The sequence below is a fragment of the Pezoporus wallicus genome, unplaced genomic scaffold, assembly GCF_028554395.1.
Source record: "Pezoporus wallicus isolate ANWC-B61680 ecotype Strahan unplaced genomic scaffold, APGP_CSIRO_Pwel_v1 scaffold_3294, whole genome shotgun sequence".
Lineage (NCBI taxonomy): Eukaryota > Metazoa > Chordata > Aves > Psittaciformes > Psittacidae > Pezoporus > Pezoporus wallicus.
This window is the reverse complement of record NW_026635478.1, coordinates 15,364,953-15,374,988: the sequence shown is the minus strand read 5'-3', so window position 1 is coordinate 15,374,988 and position 10,036 is coordinate 15,364,953. Positions and strand designations below refer to the sequence as shown.

At 39.8% G+C, this 10,036-nt stretch overlaps 1 long non-coding RNA gene across 1 annotated transcript; it reads left to right on the top strand.

The window, feature by feature from the left end:
• Window positions 1–1,102: 1,102 nt before the first annotated feature.
• Window positions 1,103–3,077, top strand: LOC130610179 (uncharacterized). Its single transcript, XR_008974982.1, has 2 exons — window positions 1,103–1,205; window positions 2,888–3,077. It is a non-coding gene; the product is annotated as an uncharacterized LOC130610179 (long non-coding RNA).
• Window positions 3,078–10,036: the final 6,959 nt, after the last annotated feature.

Here is a 10,036-nt window from a genome sequence, read left to right as displayed (position 1 = left end):
GCAATGTCACAGCTTTTTTGTCTCATGAAGAATATCTTTATAAACTCCAGGTCTCAGAGGTTCTAAGGCACCTGCGGGACATAATGAAAACTTGCAAGGACTAAAAGAGAAATTGTGCTTGATGGGTGATGACAACAGTAAGAACAATAGTAAATAGAACTACTGCTCACACAGCCTGAAATCTAGGTATTAGGCCTTATATCAGATAAAACAAGGACGTTTTATGCTGTATCAGATTAACTAATGGGTTTAAAAAAATAATGTGCCATATACATTTCAGTTCTGCATAACTTAATTTTTCAGGCCTATGGGTGTAGACTTCTCCATTCTGCTTTTGACTATTTATAAGCAAGTGATGGTTTCTTTCTGTTCTAGAAAGATACACTCTCCGCATGTACTCTGCATGTACTCTCTGCCCTGCAAACTGGAAATGGGTTGGAGGCAACATCTGCTTCTACTTTTCAGAAAAGAAGGCCACATGGCAGGAAAGTGAAGACTTTTGCTTCTCCCAGAATGCCACCCTTCTTACGCTGCAAATGAAAAGCAAGTTGGTATGGTTCCAATCACACTGGCATTTCTCTGCATTGGCATCAACTACTCCAAACTCCTTGCCAGTCAGCAAGTATCTCTTGATGTTACATAGTAATAGAGGTACTGTTAGCAAGGTCTGAGGCAATGCAGACTGCAGAATGTTTAACCACAAATGTGTAATGACGAGGTAACTAGCAACACAGGATATTACTCAGCCAAACAGTGAACATGAGCATCGTGGATCCTGTGACGGTTATAAGGAATACACTTTTCATTCAGGAAATCTCTTTGAATACTCTGAGAGAGAGGGCTTTAAAAGAATTGCTGCCCTGGTCTTACATTTAGTAGAGATGTCAGACACAAAACATTCCAAACAGAGATGCATGCCAAATAGAGATATTTTCTCCTGGAAAGAATTATGAGGGCCTGATGAGTTGTTCAGAAAGTCATTGTCAAATTACCTCCTTTGATTCTTTCTTGGTCACTTCCTGTCTTAACAGTAGTTGTTTAGGTACAACAAAGAAAACTACCTTCATGCTTCTTGGCGATAAAGGTTTTGCATTTTTTATATCTCAAATATTACCGAAACAGTCTTACTGGATTGGATTATCATATGGAGTTGATGGCTGGTCTTGGGTGGATGGATCAAAACTTTCTACAAAGAGAATGGACTGGTAAGTTTTCTGAACTTAAACAGATGGTGGTTTTTCATCTTTTCTTGCATAATATCCTCCCTGTGCACCGAAGGAGGAAGAAACGAAAATCCCACTAACAGCAAAGCTTCAAGGCAGAGTACAGCTGCAGATGTATTTGGAGTTAAAATAACTCATTCTGGTTGGAGTCCCCGTGCTGGTTTTGGCTGGAATCGAGTCAATTTTCTTCATAGTAGCTAGTATGAAGCTGTGGTTTTGATCTGTGCTGGAAACAGTGTTGATAATACAGGGATATTTTTGTTATTGCTGAGCAGTGCTTGCACAGAGTCAAGGCCTTTTCTGTTTCTCACCTCACCTACCAGTGAATGGGCTGGGGTGCACAAGAAGTTGGGAGAGGACACAGATGGGACAATTAACCCCAGCTGATGTCATGCTCAGCATATAAAGCTGAGGGAAGAAGAAGGAGTTATGGAATTTGTTTTGCTTTCTTATGTGTATGGTTTTTGCTTTACCTATTTAGCAGTCTTCATCTCAACCCCTAAGTTTCCTCAGTTTTACTTTTCAGATCATCTCCCCCATCCCACTGTGGGATGCGTGAGTAAGCAAGCCACTCTGTGGTACTCGGTTGCTGGCTGGGGTTAAATCATGATACCCCCTGAAACAGACAATGAGTCTTAGAAAACTAGAATTGTGAGCAGGGCAAGGAGTCAAAACCACTGCAGCCACTGACTGATCTCACAATTTAAAAGCATTCATTTTATGAAATATTTCATGACTCTATAGGAAGCAACCCACACTTCCTTCAAGACAGCCTAACTCCTGCAAAGCCTGCCTACACCTGCCTCTTCGGCTCAGCCACCACCATTTTGAAACCCTTATTACACACAAAAAAGTCAACATTAGGTGGCGCAAACCCGTTTTTACTTTGTTTTGTAAAATATCATTAACTTACTTGGTGCATTTCTCCTTTACTAACCATGGGGGGGTGGGGTGGGGGGGAAATCCCATTATGCTCTGTGTGAAATAATCACTGTATGCAATAACGTGAGAGTCTTCTTCAGGATCTGGAGAACCTTTTTCAAGTGAAGATTCTCCAGTGTCTCTTTGGAAATACATGCTCATTTTTCTTGCAAACTCTTACACTTCCCAAAACTAGTAAACATCAGGCAGAATGATCTGACTTCTATTTCGGTAGACCACTGCCTTTCAGTTTCCAGACCCAAATTATCACTATATGAAGCAATAGTTGGACAGGCAGCTACTGTGAGGAACTAGTTCTATTTTGTGTTTTGATGATACGATGGTACATACATAGGCTTTCTTTTTTACATCTTAGAGCTGAAGGCAGGTGAAAGAATGATAATAGAATCATAGAATCCTAGAATGGTTAGTATTGGAAAGGACCTTAAGAACATCTAGCTCCAACCCTCTGCCATGGGCAGGAATGCCTCACACTAGACCATGTCACCCAAGGCTCTGTCCCGCCTGTCCTTGAACACTGCCAGAGATCCTTCAGACTTGAATTCTACAAGCTATTATGACCTTCAATATCGTATATAAACTTTTATAAATCTTAAAATGGCTAAGAAATTTTTGCAATAATGTATAATTGTCCAAAAGGGCTTTATGTTTTTTTTAAACATGTGTACATGGGAATTTTTAACAAGATGGTCTGTTGTTTTGTTTGTTTGTTTGTTTTCTAGGATTGATTTGTCCTTTAAGCAAAACTGTGCATGCCTATTTTATCATAGGTCAACAGTTTACAGTGAGAATTGTTATGAGAAACATCCCTGGATTTGTGAGAAGGCAGCAGTCCATCTGATCTAAAAAGATTATCAACAGAAAAAGAACTGGAAGAGGATGAAGACTTTGATGTTCAGATTTTCAAAGAAGGGGTGTAAAATAATGTTTAATACAAATTCAGAGCAGAGTCCATCCTTTCTTCCTAGTGTATTCACACAAAAAAAATGGAAATGATACAGAAAACCTTTGCAGATAAAAAGAACCAGTATTAACAAATATCTATGAATCAGAGACAAGATATTAGTCTTAGTGTTCTAGTTCAGAAACCTCTACTTAAGCAATGCTGACAATCTTGAGCCTTACTTACAGCCAAAGAAATCAGAAGTGTAAAGGTCTTTGGGACCACTTCTTGTCACTCTGTTTGGAATTTCATGTATATCCATCTATGCTGACCTCTCATAGTTCTTAACTATTTCCAGCCCTCTCTTCAGCACATTCACTTTTTTCAGCTATTCTGTATTATTTTAAAACTCTAAGGCAGTCTTCTCTCTTTTACTACTCAAAAACGTGTGTCTCCCTTGTTCACTACTCGGCAGTGAAGCATTACTTGTCACCCTTGTCCTCTTCGTGACTGGGTATAATATATGAATTTTAGATATGTTCAAATTTTACTTCCAGACAATGTTGGGTTTGCTTTACATGCAATACTATGATCTTCTAAGAATGCCTGTAAGTCAGTGTTACATGAGTAACATTATGTTATTACCATAATCGCCATTTCACTCATGCAGGGAGAAGGATTCTTGCAAGAATGCCATCTGATGGCTATTAGTCTTTAGCTAACATAGAATATGTTATCTCTTTACCTAATGTATCTCAGTGTATGGAAGGATGGATATGTGCCACAATGGCTACACACTCAATGCATGTGACATGAATGGCAGCATTGATAGCTGGAATGCTGTGATGGTATTCAGAAAAATATTAATTGCTGAACTGGGAATGGAATTTTCCAATTTTCCTGGGTTCAGCATTAGCAGTCATTTTTCTCCTTCTTAGTAATGGGTACAGTGTTGTGTTTTCGACTTTAGCCTGAGAACAATGCTGATAACACCCTAATAGTTTTAGTTGTTGCTAAGTAATGCTTACAACTTAAACCACTGATGTGTTATCAGGTATCCTGAACCCAGGACACCGATGTAATGGCAACCACATATTTTTGGTGTTGCATATTAATTGTCTTTCAGAATGGATGATTTTCTAAACATAAGTAACTGTGTCTGGTGTCTCTTCTTCAGGATGCTGAGGAGAGGGAGGCGGGTAAAAAGCAAGCTCACAGTCCTGGACTTCAGGAAAGCAGAGTCTGGCCTCTGCAAAGATGAGTTTTCTGACTGAAAAGAGTCCCATGGGATAAGGTTCTAGAGGGAACAGAACCCCAAGAAAGTTGGTTAATATTCAAGGATTACCTCTTCCAAACTCAGGAGCCTATCCAACAAGTAGGTAGTCAGGCAGGAATTCAAGGAGACCTACATGGATGAACAAGTTTATCCTGGCAAAACTAAAACACAAATAGGAAGCATACAGAGAGTGGAAGCAGGGACAGGTAGCCTGGAAGGAACACAGAAACACTGTCTGAGCATGCAGGGATAAGGTTAGGAAAGCCAAAGCCTGAAAGGAATTGAATCTGGTGAGGGGGGCATCAAAGGCCAAAAGGATGGCTTCTACAAGCACACAGGTGACAAAGAAAGGGAAAAATGTAGGGAAAATGTAGGCCCTCTGCTGAATGAGACCATCATTAAGTTCAGTAAGGAGAAGTGCAAAGTCCTGTAACCGGAAAGGAACAACCTCATGCACCAGTATATGCTGGGGACTGACCAGCTGGAAAGCAGCCTTGCAGAAAAGAATTATGGATCTGCTGGACACCAAATTTACCATGAGCCAAGAGCATGCCCTTGTGGAGAAGAAGGCTTATGGCATCCTGGGCTGTATTCGAAATGCTGCCAGCAGGTTTAGAGAGGCTATCCTTCCCCTCTGCTTAGCACTGGTGAGATAACACCTGGGTCCAGTGCTAGGCTCACCAGTACAAGAAAGACACGGACCTACTGGAGAGAGTCCAGTGAAGGACCATGAAGATGACAAAGGGACTGAAGCAGCCCCCCTGTGAGGGAAGGCTGAGAGGGCTGTGATGGTTTAGCCTGGAGAAGAAAAGGTTTGGAGGAAAATTTATTAACACGTATAAACACTTGAAGGGAGGGTACAAAGCAGAGTGAGGCTCTTTCCAGTGGTGCCCCATGACAGGACCAGAGGCAATGGGCACAGACTGTAACACAGGAGGGTCCCTCTGAACATCAGGAAACACTTTCTTATTGTGAGTGGCACCAAACACTGGCACTGTTTGCCCAAAGAGGTTGTGCAGTCCTCGTCCGTGGAGACATTCAAAAGCTGTCTGGACATAGTCCTGGACAACCGGTTCTAGGTAGCTCTGCTTGAGCAGGAGGGTTGGAGCAGATGACCTCCAGAGGTGATAGAATCACAGAATATTTGAGTTGGAAGAGACCTTAAAGACCATCTAGTCCTATCCCCGCTGCCATATGCAGAGAAACCTTCCACTAGACCAGGTTGCTCAAAGCCCCATCCAGCCTGGCCTTGAACACTGGCAAGGATGGGGCACCCACAGCTCCTCTGGGCAACTTGTGCCAGTGTCTCATCACCCTCATTGTAAAGTATTTATTCCTTATATCAATGCAAATCTACCCTCTTTAAAATTGTTGCTTCATGGCCTGTCACTACAGGTAAAAAGTCTCTGTCTTTTGTTTAAGTTCCCTTTATATGTTGAAAGGCCACAATAAGGTCTCCCCAGAGCCTTCTGTTCTCCAGGCTGAACAAGCCCAGCTCTCTCAGCATTTCCACATAGGAGAGGTGCTCCAGCCCTCTGATCTGAAGTCCCTTCCAACCTCAATCATCTGGTGAGTCTATGTTTTTTCTAGGAGCTCAAATTTTAGATCCTAGTGAATAAAATCTCTGTGTGATACTGATGTGGCTATGTTGAAATGAGGTGCTCAATTTAGTTTATAGTGCTTGCTATTTTTTAGTAGGAACACTAATTACAAAAATCTCCTTAGTATTGTTCCAAGTTTGAAAGTGACTTTTAGATCTTTACTTCATGTTGGAAAACTGAGTTGGGTGGACAAATTAGAAAAGGTATTTTGGCGTACTTTGTCACACTTAATACATTACATCCACTACAAATTTGATGCATGTTTCTATATGCATTTGGCATAGGTACACACTGGAACCACCACATTCAGCAATGACACTTCCTGGTCTATGAATATGTAATATTTGTGACACGGTCTTACTTATACAGCAGAATAAACTGCTCCCTTCCTTTGAGTTGTAACCTTATGCTTGAAGATGCAAGTTTTTTAAGTGCATAAGATTTTTGCAGTCATAACATGGTCAAGTTGATATTAATTATTTATTTGCTTTCCCCTACAAAATACTGCTTTCCAGCTACACAATTCTTATCAAATACATGCACCACAATTTGTGCTATGGCAAGCCTTCAGCTTAATCCAACACTAAAAATAGCAGCAAATATGACTTCAGCATGGTCATTTGACTGTCCATCTCCAGGAAATGCTTTACCCACAAAGGCATCTTGTGCATTTGTGTTCCAACTGAGTGCTCCAATTCCATATGTCACTTGAATCTGTTTGTTTCAGGTGCTGCTGTTACTAGCTATGTTCTTCTAAAAGAAGCCCAATAAATCTAAAGATTGAGAAAGAATAAAATACAGGAAACACTGAATAGTGAGAAGATGCTGGGTTTCCTGCTGATGGCTTAATCAGACTTACGAGGTCTTTCTCTGCCAAAAAAAATATTTTACAAATGACTGTTTTTCTTTCAAATCAAAACAAAAGGGCAACCCTTCTACAGAAATGAGCCCTTCCTCCTGTTCAGTTTCCTGATGGGCCTCCAGAACAGTGACAAGCAGGGACGGTAGGTAAGTTTTCAGGATAGAAGTCGTATGTGTGCAAATCACTGACTCCAAATTTCTGAAACAGAAATAGGTTTCTCTGGAAGCATTTAGACAAGCTCTACCTTTTAGCTTTCTAGTGTAAAACCACAAAGTTCTTTACACTGAATTTACAGGATGAGAAAATTTAGCAAAATCAAAATAAAAAAAAAAATCCCCACATGATTCTAACCAGAGAACTGGAAGATGAGTAATGCTTTCCTTTTTACTTCTTCTTTTAGCATTAAAACTAGTTCTTTTAACCAAGAAGGTTTGAGATGAGATGGTGGTGGAAAGAGAATCAAAGATTAGAGACCGGGCAAAAGATTAGGCTAAACAAGTTTGAATGCATACGTTTAAATGAAGTTTCCCAAAATCCTGACTGTGAAGCATTCCAAGTGCACAGAAAAAATCTCTCTTGACCATCTTCCATGCCTTTTACTTTGATTTTAGGTCCAGGACATTAACACATACTTTAAACAAAACTGAAAACCTCAGAAAACTTAAATATTTCACTCAAAACACCAAATATACAGCTGTATTTACTGTTGTATATTCAATAAATCATTGTGCTTCTCTCCTTGCTTCCTTGTTCTCTCAGCAGTCTTTAGCAGAGGCGATTTAGCAGTATTTTTTATCTATCTATCATGTAGCTATGCAACTTGAAAATGTCAGTATATTTTGTAAGGCCTACTGTTAAAGACAGCACCTTCTTTTTCCACATGAAATAAGAGATGCATACATTTTCTTTGTTAATTATGAGTATCTGGATCCTGCTGCAAGAACATTTTTCCCCACTTGGATTTAAGGTTTTATGATGCAGGTGATTTATTGACTGTCTGCCACCAGGGTAAAGAGCAAGACAATGCAGAGAAGAAAACTCATTAAAAAGCAAAGATGTGACAGCCTGTTCAAGGTTGCATCTCTGAGCTTCGTCAAGAAATGAGCTACTTCTGCAGCTATACATCAATAGGAAGCAAATGAAAGCAATAGCAGAAAACTAAGTGAGTAGATCTATTTGTCTTTAAAACACATAGGCACTATGTGTTTGATGGAGCTACTGAGACAAATAATCATGTTGGGAACAGTAAAGAAATTATTTGCCAAGAAACACTGAGAGGAGCTTGTGAGATGATCACTTGTTTTGTAACAACATGCCATAGGTTCAAGGCTTATATTCTGATTTTAACAGACTTTGCATTGAATTCAAAAGTCTAATTATATACTCCTCAATTTTTTTATCACAGTGAAAAACATAACCTCAAGAATACAGAACTGCCTGAGCTAAGACCTTAGAGCAACAACAGAGAACAAATTACTAATCTAGCAGTAGCTATCAAAAAAAACCTTTTACTCTTTGTCTTTTTCAGTGTGCAACAAATCCAAAGAGTTGCCTATGAGCATTGTATAACTCGAAATGAGTCAGTTCATTCAATTAAACAATTGTATGCTGCCTTTTGAACTTTGTCAGTTTTAAATGCTTTCTGCAGCCAAATGACAGCAGAGATGACTTTGCTTTCAAGACAAATTGACATTGAAGTTGTGGTAATTTCGGAGGACCAGACTTCATCTGTAGCTGTGCAGAATGTAAAGGTTAGCCCTGTATGTGTTACCCTTCCCACTATTCACGTTTTACCTGCATCCACTGTAGACCAGTCAGCGCTGGGATCCCAGGTAGTATTTCCATGGCTGCTTAGGCCATGTGTTTAGACTTACAAAATGCAGCATTTCCAGACTAAGAGATACCTGTGTGTCAAGACACTCTGCTGTCCCTACTTCTCTAAATTACTTTGTCATATACATAATTAAGGTAATGCCCAAAGAAGAGGTAAATGCCCCATCTTTTGCAGTGTTCAAGGCCAGGCTGGACAGAGCCTTGGTCTAGTGGGAGGTGTCCCTGCCCATGGCAGGGGTGTGGAACTAGATGACATTAAGGTCCTTTCCAAACCTTTCTAGGATTCTATGATTGCTAAGCACTCATTTAGTATGGGAGGCAGCACACTTGTTGGCTGTTACTACTGCACACTTCCAGTGCACGGCTTTATGTCTGAAATAAACATAGAGACTTGCCTAAATATCTTCACTTTCCAACAGTTCAATTTCCATTGAATGTCTCAAATTAGTACAAAATACACACAGGAACAGAAGTTCTAACCATAAACTTGACTGCTTCTGAGAGATTTCAAAGACCTCTCTTGTTCTCTAGTGACATGGGAGAGAGATGCTCTCTCTGAAGCAGTCTTCTCTTTGAACAGCCCCTTAAACAGCAGTGAAGTGGCAGGAGGCTTTGAGTCATTAAAGGCCCTTTATTTGACAGTTGTTGAGTTGCTTTTTGCAGTGACTTACTAAAAAGATACACTACAGAAAAGGTCAATAGCAGCAATATTTATTCCAGTTGAGAAAATCTGCAGCAGAATGGAAAATGGATTTGAGAAATCAAAGAACTGCATCATGTGTGACATGGATTATTTTCAAGGCAGATGTCTTAGAGGAATGCAGCTGCAATAATACAGTAGTAGTTGGACTGGCATTCCTAGGTATTAAAAATTGCTGACTTTCCTCAGTGAAGATGTGTTGTGTATTTGCTTTCTGGTTTTTTGAGCCCATAAGGGATGCAATCCCATTTCAGTTTTTTTTTTCTTTAACCAGGAGGACTAGAAATATTTTTGTCTTTTAAGGGAGGCTCTGATTTGATTGAACTTTCAGTTATCAGCAGGTGGAGAGTGAAATTAAATAAAATATTTGGAAATCTATTGTAAATTGGGAGCTCACATCTGTGAATACCCAATGGATAGATTTCGAAAACATTATGGGTTGCTCTTATAAGCTGTCATTGATTCCTGTTTCTGGGAGATAGGTATGAATCTTTACAATAGAGTTCCAGAATCACATACTTAATTTTGTTTCATTTACAAAGGAATTTATGAGAAGTGTTTGCATAGGAATGTGAGGGCTGAAAGAAAAAAGAGGAAATTAAGTTATTTTTAATTAAAGCCCAAGGACTCTGACTGAGCTAAGACTCAGGATAATGTTTTGACTCTTGCAAATTCTGGGCCAGAACTCACCCCCACTGTTGTGAGTATATCCCAGG